The sequence below is a fragment of the Callithrix jacchus genome, chromosome 5, assembly GCF_049354715.1.
Source record: "Callithrix jacchus isolate 240 chromosome 5, calJac240_pri, whole genome shotgun sequence".
Taxonomy (NCBI): domain Eukaryota; kingdom Metazoa; phylum Chordata; class Mammalia; order Primates; family Cebidae; genus Callithrix; species Callithrix jacchus.
The window spans coordinates 134374966-134396533 of NC_133506.1; the positions used below are offsets into that span (position 1 = coordinate 134374966).

Below are 21568 nucleotides of genomic sequence, written 5' to 3' on the forward strand. Positions count from 1 at the left end.
AAAAAAGGAAAATGCTGAAGCCCTCAAAATCATTTTCAGCGAAAGGCATAGCCCTGCCGCCCAGGTGCATGTCCTTAACTTTTGCAACTAAACCTCCTGAAATGACTGAGACTCACCTGGGTCATTTTCCTGCATCAACAAGAACTTGCTGCGTTTCTCTTCCTGACTAGGTATTGGATTGGGGGCAGGGAGTGGGTGTCTGGCTTCAGTCCTCCCTGCCAGGACCACCAGCTGAGGACCCCCCTCACTCATTTTTTTTAGTGAAATTCCTTGTGGGCCCCAAGACCTTTACCCTAAAGGGTTTCTGTTCAATTTCACCGTGGCAATGCAAATTGTTAGCTAGCTGACCTTCACAGATGTTGGGGAGGCGCTGCACACTCAGACATCCGCGCTGCCCAGCCCCGCCCCCACCGCCAGCCTGAGACAAGGGCATATCTGATTGCTTCCTCTCCCCTACTGTTTAGGTTATCTTAGGTAAAAATGCAGAAACACCAAGCCAGACAAAGGCATGAATGACTATTTTCCCCGACCTCCCTCTCACATGAAAACTGTCTATTTCTGGCTGGGCGAGATGGCTCACATTTGTAATCCCAGCACTTTGGGAGGCAGAAGCAGGTGGATCACTTGTGGTCAGGAGTTCAAGACCAGCCTGGCTAACATGATGAAACCCCGTATCTACTAAAAATACAAATATATATATGAGTGTGGTGGCGCACACCTGTAGTCCCAGCTACTAGGTAGGCTGAGGCAGGAGAATCACTTGAACCCAGGTGATGGAGGTTTCAGTGAGCCAAGATAGCACCACTGCACTCCAGCCTGGGCAACAGAGCAAATCTGTCTCAAACAAAAAAGAAAGAAAATTGTCTATTTCTCAATATCCTGCCCTTTTCTCTTTCAATATTGAAGCCCTCAAAATCATCTTCAGAGAAAGGCACAGACCTGCCTCCGGGCGCACATCCTTAATTTTGGCAAATAAACCTCCTGAAATGGTTGAGTGGCGCCTGGGTCATTTTCCTCCATTCACAGGCGCTTGCCTCGGTTCTCTTCCTGACTGGGTGTTGGATGGGGCAGGGGAGTGAGGGTCTGGCTTCCGTCCTCCCTGCCAGGACCACCAGCCAAGGACCCCTTTCACTTTTTTTTTTTTTTTTTTTTTTTTGCCTCTGTCAGTCCCAGCCCACATGGGGGTAGGGCAGGGAGGAGCTGAAAGAACTCAGCAGTCCCCCAGGCCACACTGGCTCCCAGCGGGGAAAAAAACAAGGTGGCAAATTTCATGCGAGACATTACCCATCATTAAAGAAAACCTGGGGTCCATTTCCCCCTGCAGGGGTGATTGCAGGCAGCGAGAGGCCCGGCCATCTGGGTCTCATCAGGCTCCCCAGCTCCCCCTGTCTTTTGGGGCCCTGCGGCGTGTCCTCCTGCTGAGTTCCCAGCAGAGGAACGGGAGGTGGCCTTTGTCCTCCCGCCCAGGCACATTCTTGCTCTTGAAGTTAAGTGGAAAGGGAGGGCTAAGCCCTGAGCAGTCAGGCTGGCCAGGCAGACGGCCCTTCCCTTTAGGGCAGGACAGCGCGGCCAGAGAGAAGCCCCTGCCAGCAGGGTATATGCCGTGGAGGCCTGGGAAACTTTTCTCTTTTGGAGTATCTGTGTGCAGGCCCTGAGAGTGATGCCCCCCTCCCAAAGCACAGAAATGCGTGGATTCCAGGCCAGCCAGACTGGGAAGCAGTGTGGGTCTGTGAAGGATTTTGCCTTAGCCCACACAGGGAGAAGCACCTGGAGTGCAGGCAGTGGTCACAGACACGCCTCGTGTAGTCTCAAAGGGACAGGGACAGATCACAGATGGGATATGGCAATAGGGGAAAGAGCCAAGCTCAGTCCCAACACCGATGGACAGAGGGGGTTCACCGCCATGGGCAGCAAGGGATCAGCGATGGAAAATCGCCAAGAGGAGACCTTCAAGGGGAGGGAGTTCTTGCCAAAGGCAGACCAGGGACCTGGACACAGACAGGGGAGAGGAGAGGTGTGGAGAAATTTGATCAGATATCCAGGGTCGGGGTGACTCACTAGGACCCTTTGCTGAGACTGGCTTGGGCAGGCTGAGGACAGGCCTCAAAGAGGGCTCAGTGGGCTGGTGCAGTGGCTCACACCTGTATTCCCAGCACTTTGGGAGGCCGAGGCGGGTAGATCATCTGAGGTCAGGAGTTTGAGACCAGCCTGGCCAACATGGTGATACCCCATTTCTACTAAAATACAAAAATTAGCCGGGCATGGTGGTCGGTGCCTGTAATCCCAGCTACTTGGGAGGCTGAAGCAGGAGAATCGCTTGAACCCAGGAGGCAGAGGTTGCAGTGAGTTGTGATTGTATACTGCACTCCAGACTGGATGACAGAGCAAGACTCCAACTCAAAAAAAAAGAGGGCTCAGCAGAGTATGCCTAAAGTTGTGTCATAGAGAGAACCTTTGTCAGGCCTCAGCATAATGACGGGTTCTCAGTTTGGGGGAAGAGGAGAAGTTGAGTCTCCGGGTGTCCCTCCCCTGGGGTGTGGTCTGGCCCCAGGGGGTTGGTGTCTGCGTTCTTAGCTCTCAGTGGGAACCCCTCCACTTCACACAGGGTGCCTGTGATGTGAGCATCGCCGAGCCCCGTCCCTCCTATTGTCTTCCCATCTGCACGTTCTTTGTCCGTGGTAAGCGTGGTAAGTGGCTGCAGGTGGCATCAGTCCATCTGATGCGTGCTGAGAAGGCAGTCCAGCCCTCAGGCGTGGGGCTGCCCCTCCCTGCCCTTCCTCCCTGATCAGTCACACACACTCAGCTCCTGCTGTGATTATGCTAAGAACTGAGGGCACCTGTAATCTGCATTTTTATTAATTAGATAAAACAAGCCGTCTACAGGTTTCATTTTTATTTTCCCCCCACTCTTAGAGCAGCAGTTCTTAGAATGGGGCCCCTGGACCAGCAGCCTCTCCATCACCTGTATGCTCGTGGGGATCAGAGATGGGGGCCACCTGGGGCCACCCCAGAGCCACAGCAGCAGAAAACCCAGAGGGGGGACAGCAATCTGTATTTCAAAAACCCCCACAGGACTCTGCTGCAGACTAAGGTTTGAGAATCTCTAATTTAGAGTACAATTATGGTTTCTGTTTTAAGTACATTCACTGAAAGTAGCCACTTATCCTTGTTAAAAAGGCCCTCAGTGTTTCCTTCCTCTTTTTTTAGGGGTCCTGATTTTCTCCCCAGGCTGGTGTGCAGTGGCGCTGTCATATCTCTCTGTAGTTCTTGACTTCTGGGGCTCAAGCCATCCTCTCACCTCAGTCTCCCAAGTGGCTGGGACTACAGGGGCATACTACCATGCCTGGCTTTTCTTTCTTTGGCCTGGCTTTTTTTTGCAAAGAAAGGGTTGCACTATATTGCCCTGGCTGGTCTTGAACTCATGAACTCAAGCAATTCTCCCACCTCAGCTTCCCAAGTAGCTGGGACTACAGGCATATGCCATCATGCCTGGCTAATTTTATTTTTTTGTAGAGACAAAAAAATAAGACTCACTTTGCTGCCCAGTCTGGTCTCCACCTCCTGAAGTTCTGGGAGTGCAGGTGTGAACCACCACACCCAGCCTTCCCTGCTTTATCTCCATTCACACCTGAGGCCTGAGTTGCCTTCAACAAGCCCCACCCATTACCTGAGCGGCAGGTGTAACTCAGGCTGAGGTTCTTGGCTTAGCCACAGGCAGAATCACCTGAGAATCTTCAAGAATGAACAGTGCTAGAGAGTCAGGGCCAAGCGTGGAGGCTTTCAAAGCACCTATTTGGGTCCAAGTACAGCCAGGGCGGGGGATCTTTGGTCCAGGGATCTGTGCTCCTCAGGAGTGACCTTTGCTGCCCTGGGTCTATTTCAGCAGAACCATCACCAATCAAACAAGTGAGAAATCAAGGTGATTGGACTCAGAGACTAATGCTTTCCAGAGAGCAGCCAGGCACACAGCAGAATGACAGAGGGACACAAGGAACTTGGGGCACCCATCACCCCCAGGCCTGGCGGTTGGGCTCCCTCATGGTGACTGTTTCCCTAGTGGGAGAGACCTTGGTTGTGACCCTGCAGCCTGGGCCTCCTGCTGCAACAGGGAGACAGCAAGTGCCCAGCGCCTACCTGGGCTTTTCAGGGCCGTTCATACATCACGCCCCTTGCCCCAGCCCCCTTCCCACCTCCAGTGGGATGGGGATTCAAGGACAGGCTGGGCTCTTCCCAGGCAATGGTCCCTCCTCCAGCTTCCAGCGTATTATAGCTATGCCAGACACCTGAAAATATCAAATTTATTTTCTTAACAGGACAAAGACTCCCCCTTTTTCTTTGAAACATATATAAATTAATATTTTATATATAAATTATAAAATATAAATTTATAAATTACACACACACACACACACACACATATATTTATTTTGAGACAGTTGCGTCTTGCTGCCCAGGCTGGCGTGCAATGGCACAATCTCGGCTCACTGCAACCTCTGCCAGCCAGGTTCCAGCAATTCTCCTGCCTCCACCTCCTGAGTATCTGGAATTACAGGTGTGCACCACCACGCCTGGCTAATTCTGTGTGTGTATGTGTGTATATATATATATATATTTTTTTTTTTTTTTTTGTAGAGACAGGGGTTTCACCACGTTGGTCAGGCTGGTCTCGAACTCCTGACCTCAGGTGATCTACTTGCCTCAGCCTCCCAAAGTGCTGGGATTACAGGTGTGACCCACCATGCCCAGCCCTGGAATATATATATTTTAAACCCTAAACTGTATTATAGAATAATCTCTTCCTCAACAACTCAGTTTATAATATCTCATACTGGGAAAAAAAAAACCTCTATGATGAAAATCAAGTGCTCTGATATCTGAGTCCAAACAATGTCCAGAAGCGCAAGGCACTGGGCTGCCCCATTCAGACAGCGCCTTCCCCTTCCTTCCGTTTTGGTCCTGTTTGCAGGAAGTGCTGGAGTTTGACTCTGAACTTGAGGGGAAGGAAGGGAGGGAACCACATGGCCCTGGGGTCCCGGCCTCTGGCCGGAAGGGCTCTCAGCTTTGTCTGTAAAATGAAACGTGCTCTGAATGTAATGAGTCAGGAAAAAAGAATTTGAACGCAGTCGGGAAATGAGATTTCCTGCCTGTGGTTTGACTCACGTCTGTCTGTCTCCAAATCTACCCCAAGGACATTCATTCCACTGTGACAGGGCTCATCTCTGTGGAGCACCAGACTCCTGTGGTGGGGAGGGAAGATGACCCGCACTGCAGAGAGGAGCCTGCGTGCGGAGGGCGCCTCCTGATCCCTCGTCAATCACCACCCTGGATGTCGCAACCCTGATTGGGAATTAATTACCCAAGGCGCATTTCCGGGCGGCCTCGCCACCCTCCCTGAAGGCTTCTTAAGCAATAGGGAACTAGGAGGAGTTCTAGACCAGCCTGGCAAACACAATGAAACTCATTTCTATTAAAAATACCCATGGGGGCCGGGTACAGTGGCTCAAGCCTGTAACCCCAGCACTTTGGGAGGCTGAGGCAAGTGGATCACCTGAGGTCAGGAGTTCAAGACCAGCCTGGCCAACATGGTAAAACCCCGTCTCTACCAAGAATACAAAAATTAGCCAGGCATGGTGGTGGGTGCCTGTAATCCCAGCTACTCGGGAGGCTGAGGCAGGAGAATTGCTTGAACCCGGGAGGCAGAGGTTGCAGTGAGCCAAGATCGAACCACTGCACTTCAGCCTGGGCAGCAGAGTGAGACTCTGTCTCAAAAAAAAAAAAAAAAAATACAGATGGGAACAAGGAATCCTAACAGTCATTGGCTTTCCCGTCTTACCCAGCTAGCATTAAAGTATGCCGATCAAAGAAAAAAATTATTTTTAACGATTTCAAGTTCGTTTTATTTACAAGTTTTATTGAGGACTAGTGGCTGCCTACAGCCTGGGAGGAGTCTTTCAGAGGGGGTTTGTCAGACTGTTTGAAATAATGTAATAATTTCCAGTTTATATCTAGGTAGTGGGGGTTTAGTAGGTATAAAATTATATTAAAGCTTGGGTATAAGAGTATATTGGTTGTAGATTAGAGAATAATTATTCAAAATGAAAAATAAAACCTTAAGCCCTACCACCAATGGAATGAACCCCTTCTTGGCCAAGCTGAGCACAGAAACACCTGAAAAATTGAACTCCCACTTCCAGGGAGGTGAGGCACACCTGATTACATCCCCTGTCTTTCGGAGTTTAGGCACGGCTGACCAGCACTAAGGTTAAACAGAGATCAGGAGACTGGCGGGAGAGACTCCCGGGGCAATGAGACACCAAGCTCCAACTTGACCCTGGTATAGTATCACAGGACAGATAGCAGACACGGAAGGAAATAAAAATATTTTACCCCAAAATATATTTGACTTTTTTTTTTTTTTGAGACAGGGTCTCGCTCTGTTGCCCAGGCTGGAGTGCAGAAGCACTCAGCTCACTGCAACCTCCACCTCCCAGGTTCAAGTGAATCTTTTGCCTCAGCCTCTTGAGTAGCTGAGACTACAGGCTTTTGCCACCATGCCTGGCTAATTTTTGTGTTTTTAGTAGAGATGGGGTTTCACCATGTTTGCCAGGCTGGTCTTGAACTCCTGACCTCAGGTGATCCGCCTTCCTGGGCCTCCCAAGGTACTGGGATTACTGGCTTGAGCCAGCATGCCCAGCCCTCTTTGATATATTTTGAAACAGCCCTGCAAAGCTGTCTTTTGTGGGGGAAATTTGCATTCTGTAGAAAATCACTATTAATGCAGCCTGGCCTTTCCCTGATCTAGGAGCGATTGAGTTTGACACATTTAAGGTCTGAAAAGAGACAATGACCATCGATATCCTCTGAAGGTTGTTACCTGGAGATTTCATCTACACAACAGAACCTTGGTCTCCACAATTACCTTAACTCAAACATTTCTTTCTACTGACTTCAAGACTATAGCCAAAGCTTAACTCTTTCGACCAATTGCCAATTGGAAAATCTTTGGATCTACCTGTGACCCGTAATCCCCATTTCAAGGTATATCGCCTCTTTGGCTGAACCAATGTGTACCCCCTCATGTACTGGTTTATGTCTTTGCCTATAACTTTCGTCTGCTGCTGCTGTACTTTGTCAATAAAAGTTGCTACCACCACTGGCTTGCCCTTGAATTGTTTCCTGGATGAAGTCAAGAGTCCCCCTGGGCTAAGCCCCAATTCTGGGACTCGCCTATCCTGTGTCATTTCTGCAGGGAGGAAGCAGGGGAGAGGTGAGGGGAGGGAAGGGTTGGGGTTCACACTGGGTAGGCCGGTCCCCTCACCACAGTCCTTCAGTGATGACCTTGGCATTCCTCAATCCCCAACCAAATTTGGGGTCTCAAGGGAGTGATGAATCTGAGATTCTGCACCTCACTTTGTTCAGCACCCCAAGGCTGACCTTCTAAATAGTCTCCTCTTCCCACACCCTAACTAGATTCCCTGGCCTGGAGGCCTTTCCACCTCCTCCCCAAGCCTTTTCCCAGGCTGTGGTCACTCCATGCCCCACAAGTCATGCCCAGTTGGCCTCTGACTTTCCCGTTTTCCAAGAGGGAGGTCAGGGACTCCACAGAGACAGAGCTGGCCTCATCACTGTGACACACTGGCCATCTGTGCTCTCGCAAAGGGCTTCCTGATCGAGGAGAACACAAATGCCTCATCAGGCTGCGAAGTCTCTGGGGCTAAACTCTTGAGTTCTCTGAGTTTGCTGAAATGCAAAACCTCTGAGCTCACAGATGCTCACAGGGCTTTTTCAGGATTCCGCAAGGGGCCAGCTCTGCCCCTGACCCTTCCTTCAAGTTCACAGCCTATCTTAGGGGTCACAGAGGTCAGCAAACTTCCTGTAAAGGGCCAGAGTGTATTTCAGGTTTTGTAAACAGGCCACGCCTATTCACTTACTTACTGCCTGTCACTGCTGTAGAGCTCTGATGTTGGACATTTCTTATCTGAAATGTCCATTTTCCTCCCAAGGCAAAAGCCAGAGAGCTCTGAACCCGACAAAGCGAAACTCCTCGTGCTGCATGCTCAGCTGCCCACAGCACAGCACAGCAGCTGGGACGGAATCACTGAAGCAGGAGAGCCGGCACTGCTTCCAAGAGACTGCTCCACTCACCTTGCTGGTTGCAAACCAATAATAAAATTCTAAGCTCCACAACCAACCAAATGAACCCCTCGTCTTGGCCAAGGGCATTCCAAAGTTAGCCTGAAAAATGAGTTCAGGCCATGATGGGAAGGGGGTGGGACAGGCCTCATTACACCTTCTTCCTGTGGAATTCAGGGACTACTGACCAGCATTCACATTAAAGGAGACCGAGAGGCCGGGTGTGGTGGCTCATGCCTGTAATCCTAGCATTTTTGGAGGCAGAGGTGGGCTGATCACCTGAGGTCAGGCGTTCAAGACCAGCCTGGTCAACATGGGGAAACACTGCCTCTACTAAAAATACAAAATTAGCCGGGTGTGGTGGTGGATGTCTGTAATACCAGCTACTCGGGGGGCTGATGCAGGAGAGAATCGCTTGAACCCGGGAGGAAGAGGTTGCCGTGAGCTGAGATTGTGCCACTGCACTCCAGCCTGAGCATCAAGAGCAAAAACTCTGTCTCAAAAAAAAAAAAAAAGGAGACCAGAAAACTGACAAAACAGATCCAAGTATTTTACCCCAAAATAGATTTCTTTGACACATATTGAAATGGCCTGCAAAGCTGTCTCTTACGGGAGAAGCCTACATTCTGTAAATAATGCCCTTCCCTTTCCAAATCTTTTCCCTGATCTGGAAGAGAATTAACTAAGAGTCTGGTACCTTTTAAAGTGTGATAAGAAACATGTACAACCGATTCTCTCCGAAGCCTGCTACCTAGAGGCTTCATCTGCAATAAAAACCTTACACTCTACAACCCCTTATCTTTCTTTTTATTGGAGCTGGAGTCTCATGCTGTTGCCCAGGCTAGAATACAGTGGCACCATCTCAGCTCACTGTAACCTCTGCCTCCTAGGTTCAAGTGATTCTCCTGCCTCAGCCTCCCGAGTACCTGGGATTACAGGCATGTGTCACCATACCCAACTAATTTCTGTATTTTTAGTAAAGACAAGGTTTCACCATGTTGGCCAGGCTGGTCTTGAACTCCCAATCTCAAGTGATCCACCCGCCTCAGCCTCCCAAGGTGCTGAGATTACAGGCGTGAGCCACCACACACAGCCACTTTGCATTTTCCTAACAGCTAGTCATGCTGAGCGTCTTCATGAGTTTCCTCAACATCTGCCTCTCTCCTTCCGTGAAATGTGAGTTCAGATCTTTTCTCCATTTAAAAAAAAAGGTTGTTTTGTTATTGTGAACTTTTGATTGTTCCTTTTGCATTCTGGACATGAGTTCTTTATCAGATGTAATTTTCAATTATTTTCTCCTAACCTAAGGCTTGACTTCTCATTCTCTTAAGTTTCTAAGACCAGAAGTTCTTAATTTTGATAATGTTCAATGTATTGCTCTTTAATGGGTTGTGATTTTGGTGTTATATCTATAAAGTCTTGCTCTAACCCGAAGGCACAAAAACTTTCTTTGATGTTTTCTTCTGGAGGCTTTGCAGTCTTAGGGCTGACATTCAAGTCCATGATCCATTCTGAATTGATTTCAAAATGTGAGACGTGGGGGAGGTTCAATCTTTCTCATGTGGCTGTCCAGCTGTTCCAGCACCATTTGTTGAAAAGATGATCTTTTCTCCGTTGAGTTGTGTTACCATCAAAAATACATGTGTGTCTATTTCTGGGCCCTCTCTTCCCTTTCATCAACCAACGTGTGTTTATGGCAACACTGTAACTGCCCAAGGGGTTTACCCTGCCTGCTGCCCAGACAGAGCTGATTTCTTGAGACAGGGGAAGTACAATAGAGAAAGAGTAATGGCCAGTCACGGTGGCTCACACCTGTAATCCCAGCACCTGGGGAGGCTAAGGGGGGCGGATCATGAGGTCAGGAGTTCGAGACCAGCCTGGCCACCACAGTGAAACCCTGTCTCTACTAAAAGTACAAAAATTAGCTGGGCATGGTGGTGTGTGCCTGTAGTCCCAGCTACTCAGGAGGCTGAGGCAGGAGAATCACTTGAACCTGGGAGGTGGAGGTTGCAGTGAGCCAAGATCGTACCACGGCACTTCAGCCTGGATGACAGAGCTAGACTCCATTTCAAATAATAAGAATAAAAAAGTAATTTATGCAGAGTTGGCTGTGCAGGAGACCAGAGTTTTACTATTACTCAAACCAGTCTTCCCAAACATTCAGGGAACAGAGTGTTTAAGGGCAACTTGGTGGGTGGGGGGAAGCCATTGAGACAGGAATGCTGATTGATCAGGAATGAAATCACAGGGAGCTGAAGCTGTCTTCTTGTGCTGAGTCAGTTCCTGGGTGGGGGGTCACAAGATCAGAAGGGCCAGTTTATCGATCTGGGTGGTGCCAGCTGCTCCATCAAGTGCAGGGTCTGAAGCACTGATCTTAGGAGCAGCTGAGGGAGGATCTTGTCACCTCCAGCTACATGACTCCCAAACCATCATTTCTAATCTTATGGCTAACGTTAGTCTTACAAAGTCAATCTAGTCCCCAGGCAGGAGCTCTGCCTTGGGAAAGGGCCGCTATTATCTTTGTTTTAAACTATAAATCATAGTGTCATAAACTATAAACTGAACTTCTCCCAAAGTTAGTTCAGCCTAATGCCCAGGAATGAAGAAGGACAGCTTGGGGGTTAGAAGCAAGATGGAGTCAGTCAAGCCAGATGTCTTTCGCTGCATCACCATTTTGCAAAGGCGGTTTCAGCAGCACCCTGTCATGCCTACCGGAGCTCTGTATTAGTGTTGCAGATCCGGTAGTAGAAGTCTCGCGCTTGTGTTCTTTCCAAAGGTGTTTTGCTTATCCCAGGTCCTTCACGTTTCCATAACAATTTTAGAATCAGATTGTCAATTCCTATTTTTTTTAAATTGTCTCCTGGGATGTTTGTTGGGGCTACCCTAAATCTGCAGATCAACTTGGGGAGAACTGACATCTCACAACATCGAGCCTTCTGATCCAAGCACGGCGTATCTCTCCATGTTTTTAGGTCTTTCAAATTTTATCTTAACATGTTTGCAGCTTTTGGTCAACAAATTGCTACCCAGAAGATATTTAAACACACACACACACACGTGCATACACACACACACTCCACTTCTGTAATACAAAGATAATCTGTTACCAGTGAGTGAGAAAGCGATCACTATTGAAGTAAACTCTTCCTGTAGATCACACTATGTTGAAATAGATGCTGGGAAGCATCTCTATGGTTACGCTGTTTTTGTTGCCGAATATGATATAACTCTTTCCCCTATTAAAAACTCTCATATTTGTATACTTTAAATCATTTTGTCACTTCTTTAGAAATCTTCAAGGGCTAGTACTATTTGCTTATAAGAAAACCTGACTGACATGAAGAAAAATGGAAACTTACTAGTCAAATTTCAGGGGAAAAACAATTGCATCATTGGTAGCTGAGAAGGCGCAGTGAATAGCATGATGTCATCAGCAGAGCGAATGATGTCACTCTATCCTTGGGTCTTACTGGGATTCAGCAAGCCGTGACACGACCTCATGGTGCACAACTAGAAAGCTCCTTTTGTTCATGACGGTAGCTACCCAAATGTCCAAGAGGGGAGAGCTAGCCCCTACCCCTGTCTCACAGCCGGGTGATCACAGAAGCAAGCCTCGGAGCAGAGTCTACCAGACAAGATAGCATTTATTATGCAAACAGTCATCAGCAGAGCAGGTGCCAAACGCTCATATGTCCTGCAAGCATGACTGATATCTGAAGTCCATCCCACAGATGCCCCAAAAGTGCACCTGGGCACCCAGCAGGATCTCTTTTTTTTTTTTTTTTTTGAGACGAAGTCTTGCTCTGTCATCAGGCTGGAAGTAGCTGGGATACTTGTAAGCCTGCCACAACACCAGGTAATTTTTGTATTTTGTAGAGACGGGGTTTCACTACGTTGGCCAGGCTGGTCTCAAACCCCTTACCTCAGGTGATCCTCCCACCTCAGCCTCTCAAAGTGTTGGGATTACAGGTGTGAGCCACTGCGCCTGGCCCCCAGCAGGATCTCACTGCCTCTGGTCAGCATCGTGCTGTGGGAACCCCCCAGTACCCCTGGTGGACAAAGGACCTCCTAGGGCTCCTGTCCCAGACCCCCCAAGGGGTGAAGGGTGAAGGCCTGGGGGACGCTTCCACCCTGTCTGTGCGTGGGCGGAGAAGGTCTCCAGACTGGAGCGGACTCACGTACCCATGGTGCTCAGTAGCCAGTCTTTAACTTCAACAACAGAAAAGAAACTATTTTTGACACCCTTTTGGCAAAGTGCCGGTTGCAGATGGGGTGCCAATAGCAGGACTTGTAGTCACCGCCTCGAGAGGGCGGTTCTTTCTGATAAAATGCCGGGTGACCACCTGGCCTGTGCAGATGAGAACATAAGGAAGCCAATGAGTAACTCATTACGTTAAAGCTTCAACCTTGTCACATACGTGACATCACACGAATGACAGTAGGGTACTTTCCAGTGAATTACAAACATCGTAGTAGACACATTTAATTTTCTTTTTCTTTGAGATGGAGTCTCACTCTATTGCCAGGCTGGAGTGCAATAGCACAATCTTGGCTCACTGCAACCTCGGGCTCCCGGGTTCAAGCGATTCTCCTGCCTCAGCCTCCCGAGTAGCTGAGACTACAGGCGTGCACCACCATGCCCAGCTAATTTTTGTATTTTTAGTGGGACAGGGTTTCATCGTGTTGGCCAGGATGGTCTCAATCTCTTGACCTCATGATCTGTCCACCTCAGCCTCCCAAAGTGCTGGGATTACAGACGTGAGCCACCGCGCCCGACCGACACATTAAATTTTTACAGTCACTTTCCTCCTGTGCCAGCTCTTCAAGCCAAAAAGCGAATCTATTGTAAATTTCAGAATGACTGCCAAGAAACACAAAAGTATAGCCATAGAGACAACCACGCAGAAGAAATGAGGTCACAAAATACCTAGTCTGAAAGAAAGCAGAAAAACAGCAGAAGAGAAGGAGAGATGGATGGAACAAGCTGTAAAGGAATAGCAAGACAGTCGGTCTACATCCGGTCCTGTCCGGGATTACCTTAAACAGCCAGGCCTGAGCTGAGAGTGAAGGTGGGGTGGGGGTGGAGGTAGGGGCCGGGGAGGAGAGATGGGGATGGGAACGAGGAGGAGGGAGAAGGTCTTCAGCAGATGAGAGGCTGAAGTTACACTTTAGAGCTTTGTGTAAGGTCTTTTAGGCTGACTGACCGCGCCATGAACGATGTGGTAACTTCTGTGACCTGCATGTACACCCCAGATGAGTTCCTGGAGCCATCAACCCTGGCGGCGCCCAACTAACCTGAGACGTTCTTCTATTGTTTCTTATTCCAGCCTCAAGTGACACGGCCATTGGACTTTGTGACCAACCTTGGTTAACCTCGTGACTTCAGACCCTACGACCTCCTCCCAACTTGCAAAAAACCACCCTAAACTGTAACTTCTGTACCTACTTTCCACTGCTTACCCCAAACCTATAAAACCAACTCCTCTCCCTCTGCCCTACGACTCAGCCTGCCCGCACCCAGGTGAATAAACAGCCTTATTGCTCACACAAAGCCTGTACAGGGGGGTGGGGGGGGGGGACTCTTCATTAGCGCATGTGTTTTAACACTTTGGATTTTTTAAAAAATCATTATTATTTGTCTAAGACAGGGTCTCACTCTGTCACCCAGGCTGGAGTGCAGGGGCATGATCACGGCTCACCGCAGCCGTGACCTGCTGGGCTTAAGTGATCCTCCCGCCTTAGCCACCTGATTAGCTGCGACTACAGGTGTGCACAGCATGCTCAGCTACGTTTTAAGTTATTTTGTAGAGACGAGGTCTCATTATGTTGCCTAGGCTGGTCTCAAACTCCTGAGCTCAAGCAATCCTCCAACCTCAGCCTCCCAAAGTTCTGCGATTACAGTCATGAGCCACTTCTTCCAGCCGACGTTGGTCCTTTTAATGACGGAAAATGAGAAACCCTGAGAAGTAACCTGCCTAGCTGGGCACCTGCCCAAGGTCACACACAGCTTTGGTGAAACGGCATCACAGCAGGAAACTGTGAAGGTCTGGGCCAGGGGAGATTCCAGCGTCACGACCAGCCTTGGCGCTGAAGGACGTCCAGGGTCCACCTTTCTCCGATTCCTAGTAAGGAAAAGTACTGAGTGTTCATCAGCTCCGACTTGCAAACAGCGAAAAGTCTCCCCTGCAAGGCAAATAGAAGCGACTGCTGTCAGCGGCAAGGCTGATCTAATAGCATCTGCACCTCTGGATTTGCCAGACAGATGACGCCTGGGGGTTACAAAGACGGGCTGTTTATGAGCTGTCCTCATTCATCACTCTTTCTTCAACACACCCGACTGCCTGTGAGGTCCTGGGCTGGGGTCTGTGGGAACTTGTTTCTGAAATCTAAGTTTGTTTACAAAAGAGCAGGCATGTGGGAGAGGACGGGGCTCCCCAAGTCGCCAGCTCTGTTTGCTCTTCTTCCACACAGGTGTCTCCCACGCTGGTTCTGATGGTTGTTTCCATGATGGAAGGAGCGCCTGGGACGAAGGAAGCCTTTCCCCCTTGGAGACGTCTAAACCTGCTTGGGGGCCCGAGGCATTTGGCTCAACTCCCTCTCCTCACACGCAAGTTGCCCACCAGGGACTCCAAAATCTGAGCGGGGGCGATGCTGGCTCGCAGGCCCCTCCCCCTGGCCAGAGTCCCTCCCCAGGGCGAGCCTGGTGGCTGACTCTTTGCTCCAGCTAGTTCTGAGTTAACAGCCTTTGCTTGCTCTCATCTGGGAAGTCTTCATCCACTTCCACAAGAAGATGGAGCTGCTGGACAGAGGCCGCCCTCAGACAGGGCAGGCTGAACCACTATGGGTTCGCACCCGTTTGTTCTCTTCTTAAAGTCAAGACAACAAAGACATTTTCTTGTTGTTCATTCTAATTGGTTGGTCTCAGACCGTCCTGGCAAAGCCAGCAAGAGGCTTTCTAAAACCTTCCAGTTTTGTGTCCTGGGCATAAGGAGCCTGGCTGAGGGACAGATGATGTCTGGGCACCTGCTCTCTGAGTGAGCTAAAATAGCAGTGCTCTGGGGGTCCTGGGTGCCAGGGCCCTGGGCAGGATGCAGGGGTGTTCCCTCCACCCAGACAGCATCTCCCAACTAGCCAACAAGGAAGATGGGTGCTTGTCGAGAGGCAGGATGGCATCGTGGGCAGGGGCCCAGGCATGGAGCCAAATTGCCAGGTGTAGTGAGTTGCCTCTGCATCCATTCTGAATATATATTCTCATGCCAGAAGCAGGGTGCAGTCGCCCTCAACACAGCTTCCAGTTCTCCTCCTGCTCCTCCCAGTTCCTAAAGGCAGTTGATCCAGAGACCTACCTCATACCACCACCTCCTGGTGACTGCCTCCCGACAGGGTCAGTGAGCTGCGTGTAGCTGGGGTTAGCAATTCTTTAACAACAGTAACGTGCTCACTGGTTAGCTCAGTGGGCTGGTGTTCAACTGTGAAAGAGAAGGACAGAATTAAGGGATGCACACAAAAGGCTGGAGAGAGAGCACCAAGGCTGCCTAAAGCCTGCGGTGAAATTAGCAGGACTTTCTAGCTTGCAGGGTAGAAAAAAATTCCACAAGACCATGTGGGTTTATTGTTCTACTTGGCAGTACATAAAATAGAGACAGGTGATAAAAATAGGTAAGGCTTATTCACACCCACTGTATACACCAGGGCTGTTCCGAGAGCTCTCTAAATATTAACTCACCCAATCCTCACGACCACACTAGGAGCTAGGATGTCTCTCACGCCCCATTCAGAAATGAGGACACTGAGGCATAACAGTAGCACCTAGCTCCTCGGCTGCTCGTGGGGGTTGAGAGGGTTAATATCTATCAGCTGAGCTGGGACAGCTACACGCAGCCTACTGGACTCACCCCACCCCCACACGGACTGTGCAGCTCTGCTGCGGAGACCACGCTTCAGTCACAGAGTGACCCACAGAGCTCGTGATGCTTGCTGCAATCCCACTGATTGGAACTCCCTGTGGGAAACTTGTCTGTGTAATGTCCAGGGCCCCAGTAAAGGCACTGGTCCACAGATCTCTCTCTCTCCTGCTCCCACCCACTGACTGAGCTCTCTGCTGTCTCTGGACTGCCCATCAGTCCTCCTGGGCACCCAGGAGGTTTATTAGGTACTATTACTCCAGGACCTGTGAGTAATGAACCACTTCTGTGTCTTCCTGTGTTCCACTGAGCTGCCCCTGCCCCCAAACCTAACTCTGCTCCTGGTCAGGGCTCTCCTGGAAAATGGCTCTCTTGGCCAATGGACACTCTCCAGAGGGAGATCTCAAGGCCAAGTGAGAAGCCAGTATGACAGCGGGGTTTGTGTGCTGGCACTCCCACTTGCTTCCAGTGCAAGCTCATGGAGGACAGCCTCAGTCTCCTCATCTCTCAATGGGGCAAAAGAGACATGCCTAGCCCCCAGGGTGGTTGTGAGGATTGAGTGAGTTAATATTTATAAAGTTCTGGCCAGGCGTGGTGGCTCACACCTGTAATCCCAGCATTTTGGGAGGCTGAGGCAGACAGATCACCTGAGCTCAGGAGTTCCAGACCAGCCTGGGCAACAGGGTGAAACTTTGTTTCTACTAAAAATACAAAAATTAGCTGGGCATGGTAATTAGTAGTCCCAGCTACTCAGGAGGCTGAGGCACAAGAACTCCTTGAACCCAGAAGGCAGAGGATGCAGTGAGCCAAGATCAAGGCACTATACTCCAGCCTGGGTGACAGAGGGAGACCCCGTCTCAAAAAAAAGAAATATATGTATGTAAATACGTAATGCATATATTAATTGAATATATAAATATATAAAGTTAAATATATGTTTATATATATATAAAACTCTTAGAACAGTCGTGGTGTACACAGTGGGTGTGAATAAGCCTCGCCTATTATGATTATGGTCACCCGTTTCCATTTTAGGTACTGCCAAGCAGAACAATAAACCACGCTGTCTCATGGAATTATTTTTTCACCCTGCAAGCTAGAAAGTCCTGCTAATTTCACTGCTGCTTTCCGAAGCAGTCTTTTGTGCACATTCCTTACTTTGTCCTTCTCTTTCACAGTTGAGCACACAGCCCACTGCGCTAAACCAGTGAGCACGTTATTGTTGCTGAAGAACTGCTAATTGTGAAAAGATTACTGATTTCCCAGTTTGTCTGCACTGTGTGAAGTTGATGGAACTCTGGTGCCCGCCATCCACGCCTCCTCCTGCCAGGGTAACTGGAAAAAGGAACCCAGTGAGACACTTCCTGCTTCCTCCTGCTAAGCTTCATGGCTGGTGGGTACCTGGCTTTCTAAACTCCATTTGCCTTTTCCATTGTCTTTTGTCTCATCCTCTTGTTCTCTCTCTCCTTCTGGCTCCTTTCAGAAATTCCTCCAGAACTTTCTGCCCAAGCTCTCCCCTGCAAATGCATAGAGCTTTCCCCCACCCCAGATGCTCACCAGCCCTGAAGTCCTGCCTGTGTGTACCAATGGTTGGTTCAGAAATTCTCATCCTGTGTACATCTTCATGTGTTTGTTGCTAAGAAAATCTTGTTAAAATAAGAATGTGACCAGGCACGGCAGCTCACACCTGTCATCCCAGCACTTTGGGAGGCCGAGGTGGGCAGATCATTTGAGGTCAGGAGTTCCAGACCAGCCTGGCCAACATAGCGAAACCCTGTCTCTACTAAAAATACAAAAATTAGCCAGGTATGATGGCGGAGACCTGTAATCCCAGCTACTCGGGAGGCTGAGGCAAGAGAATCATGTGAACCTGGGAGGCGGAGGTTACAGTAAGCTGAGATCGTGCCACTGCACTCCAGCCTGGGGGACAGAGTGAGATCCCATCTCAAAAAAAAAAAAGTATTCACTGATAAGGACAACCATGAATTCCTTTCAATAGATGGGTTTACTTTATTAGTTTCCATCCTGCTGGCAACACCTCCATCCAACAGGAAAGAAACCAGCTCATCATTGGTATCCCTCTTCTCTGCTTGAGCTTTTCCTTAGGATGTACCGCCCTCTGGCGTACGTGGAATCGACCTAAATGCCCACCAGTGGTAACTATGGAATATTATGTGGCCATAATAAAGAATGAGATCAGGAGCCTAAGTGGCTCAGGCCAGTTGTCCTGGTGCTTGAGGAGGCAAGGCTACGCGTTCGAGGCCAGCCTGGGCAACATAAGAACCTCTCATTCATTACAAAAAAAAAAAAAAGAGAATGAGATCCTGTCCTTTGCAGAAACATGGTGGAGCTGGAGGCCATTATCCTTAGCAAACTAAGGAACAGAAAACCAAATACTGTCCATTTTCACTTATTTGGCACATGGACAAAAAGAGGGGGACAGTAGACACTGGGTCCTACTTGAAGGTGGAGGGTGGAAGGAGAGGGTTAGAAAAAGCACCTCTTGGGTACTAGGTTAATTCCATGGGCTACAACAGCGTGCAGCATACAGTGCTCAGGAAATACTCACAGAACTCCTCCATTAATCATGCCAGGGAGCGGGGAGGGAGAGGTCGCAGGGCCTGTGCTCCAGGGACAGTCCAGGAACTGGCTGTTCTGAGCCTGGCTGAGTGTGGAGCTTGAGAACGAATGTCTAGGAACTCTGGCAGCCACTTCGCTTTGCCACGTTGTCTAAGCGCTTCATCATTTTTCAGGTAGTTCATCTTTATCGTGGTTTACAAAAGTGTGGGTCCCATGACGGACTGGAAATTATAAACAAAATAAAAATGTGCCCTTACCGGACAGTTAGAGAAGTAGCAAGCCAGTGAACAAAAGGAAGTCTAAAGAACTGGGATACAGGAAATCTATATTTCTAAGATTTCCAAGCCAAGGAAACGGGTGTGAAGGATGCTGTGTGGCCAGGCAGGGTTCAGCCGCAAAGGAGCTGCAGGGGGAAGGGCCGGGGAGGAAGGGGGCCCAAGACCTTCTTGGAATCTGCCCCATCCTTGTGCCTCTGTATGCACTTGCCTGGGGGAATGGGGACAGTCACCACACTCTGTCCCCCAGGAAAGGTGCCTACCACACTACCCCATGCCCTTTATGGACGGGCCAAAGCTGCTGGCTTCGGATGGGAAACTCAGCCAGCAGCATCAGCCTATGCCCAGGAGTTCCAGGCTGCCCTTCCTGACAGCCGGACTCACGAATTCTGATGTGTCTAGCCAGCTCCTACAAACACAGAAGCCAGTTCCCTGCAATCCATCTGCATATATATCCTATGTCTCCTGCTGGTTCTGTTTCTCTGCTTAAATCCTGACAGATACAGATTGTATTAGTCACGTGGACCAACTTTTGACTTGGTCAGAATACCAGAAAACCATCAAAATCTTGAACTTCTGGCTGGGCGTGGTGGCTCATGCCTGTAATCCAGCTACTCTGGAGGCTGAGGTAGGAGAACTGCTTGAACCAGGACCAGGGAGATGGAGGTTGCAATGAGCCGAGATTGCACCACTGCACTCCAGCCTGGGCTACAGAGACTCTATCTCAAAAACAAAACAAAACAAACCCTCAAACTTCTGTTTATCCAAATATAACTGCCAACAGCACTCTTCTATGGTGACATCAGAAGTTCCATTTTTTACTTTCCGAATACTTGGCAGCCAGCATGGTCCTCTGCATTTATCTGGAACATGTCTTCTGCTAGCCCTTGGCAGCCGACGGTCAAAGACAGATCCAGAGCCTGGTGAAGTCCATGCTAGTTGCAGCATTGGGCCTCCGCGTGGGCTGGGGACCCTGCCACAGGACCAGAGCCCAATTCTCAGCATCTTTGTGAAAAGGGATGCCAAGACACGAGAAAAATGGAAAGGACAACATGGTGAAACCCATCTCCATTAAAAATACCAAAAAATTAGCTGGGCATGGTAGTGGGTGCCTGCAGTCCCAGCTACTTGGGAGGCTGAGGCAGGGGAATCTCTTGAACCTCGGAGGCGGAGGTTGCAGTGAGCTGAGATGGCCCCATTACACTCCAGCCTTGGGCCACAGAGCAAGACTCCCATCTAAAAAATAAAAAAAGGAAAGGGAATTCATGGCCTTTCCCTTCCTCTTAAGACATTAACAATGACGAGACCAACGTGGCAAGGTGGAGAGAAGAGAGAAGACGCGACACATGCCAGCTCCAGCTGGGGCCTGTGGGAAATCCGGGGACAGGACCAGAGGCACGGCTGTCAACTCAGCTCTCAAACTTGCTAGCTCAGTGTGCCCAGAAAGGAACCCCATCACTCTGTGCCTCGGTGTCCTCATCTGTGAAATAAGTTGGCTGGATTATCTCCAAGCTCCTTCTCTGGTATCCTGCAGTTCGATCCATGAGACACCAAACTCAGCAGCACACAACAGCCGTCCACTGCGGGCATCTGCGCTGTCACCACGGGAGCCCTCTCCTGCTGTGCTCCCCTCTGCAACTGAATTGTTTGTTTTGAGATGGAGTTTTGCTCTTGTCGCCCAGGCTGGAACGCAATGGTGCGACCCAGCCTCCTGAGTAGCTGGGATTACAGGCACACGCCACCACGCCCGGCTAATTTTTGTATTTTTAGTAGAGATGGGTTTTCACCATGTTGGTCAGGCTGGTCTTGAACTCCTGATTTCAGGTGATCCACCCACCTCACCTCCCAAAGTGCTGGGATTACAGGCGTGGGCCACCACACCCAGCCTCCTCTGGAATTGTGAAACAACCTTTGAGGACCCGTGAGTCTCTAGCCTACGACTGACCTGTGCCCACCTTCCTGCCAACATCTGGCTGGGTTATGAAGGCCGCCTCTAGACATGAGCAGAATGAGTTTAACTCACCCAGAGCTCCAAGCTCCCTACAAGAGTTTCCTAGATAAGTTTCCCCTTTGACCCACCTGACACTGCCTGTCAAACTCCACCCTGCCTTCCATGGGCTTTCCCTGCGTTTGTCTCTCTAACTCACGTGCAACCTCAGTACCTGGCACTTTACCTCTATCTTTGCCCAGGAAACATTGAGAAATGTTTATCCCATCAGAAGGCTTGGGAAAAAGCTGTCGATGGCTAGTAGGATTTTTTTGACATGGAAATCAATTGCACGCGGAAACAGGAAAACAGCTTTTTAAAAACCAGCATGAGGCTGGGCACATTGGCTCATGCCTGTAATCTCAGCACTTTGGGAGGCAGGTAGATCACAAGGTCAAGAGATCAAGACCATCCTGGCCAATATAGTGAAACCCTGTCTCTACTAAAATATAAAAATTAGCTACTTGGGAGGCTGAAGCAGGAGAATTGCTTGAACCCAGGAGGCAGAGGTTGCAATGAGCCGAAATTGTGCCACTGCACTCCAGCCAGGTGCCTGGCAACAGAGCGGCATGGTGCTTTTCCAACACCCAAAGTCCACGTAGAGTGACAATTCGATTATCTACATGTGATAGAAGGTGTCTGAGGTCACGCTCTTCACCCAGCCTTTTTCATTAACTTGAGAACCTACT

At 49.5% G+C, this 21568-nt stretch overlaps 1 long non-coding RNA gene across 1 annotated transcript; it reads right to left on the reverse strand.

Moving 5' to 3' along the window:
* Positions 1 to 11967: 11967 nt before the first annotated feature.
* LOC108592007 (uncharacterized) lies at positions 11968 to 18918 on the reverse strand. Its single transcript, XR_001911987.5, has 3 exons — positions 18607 to 18918; positions 15480 to 15602; positions 11968 to 14316 (listed from the first exon to the last, which is right to left on the reverse strand). It is a non-coding gene; the product is annotated as an uncharacterized LOC108592007 (long non-coding RNA).
* Positions 18919 to 21568: the final 2650 nt, after the last annotated feature.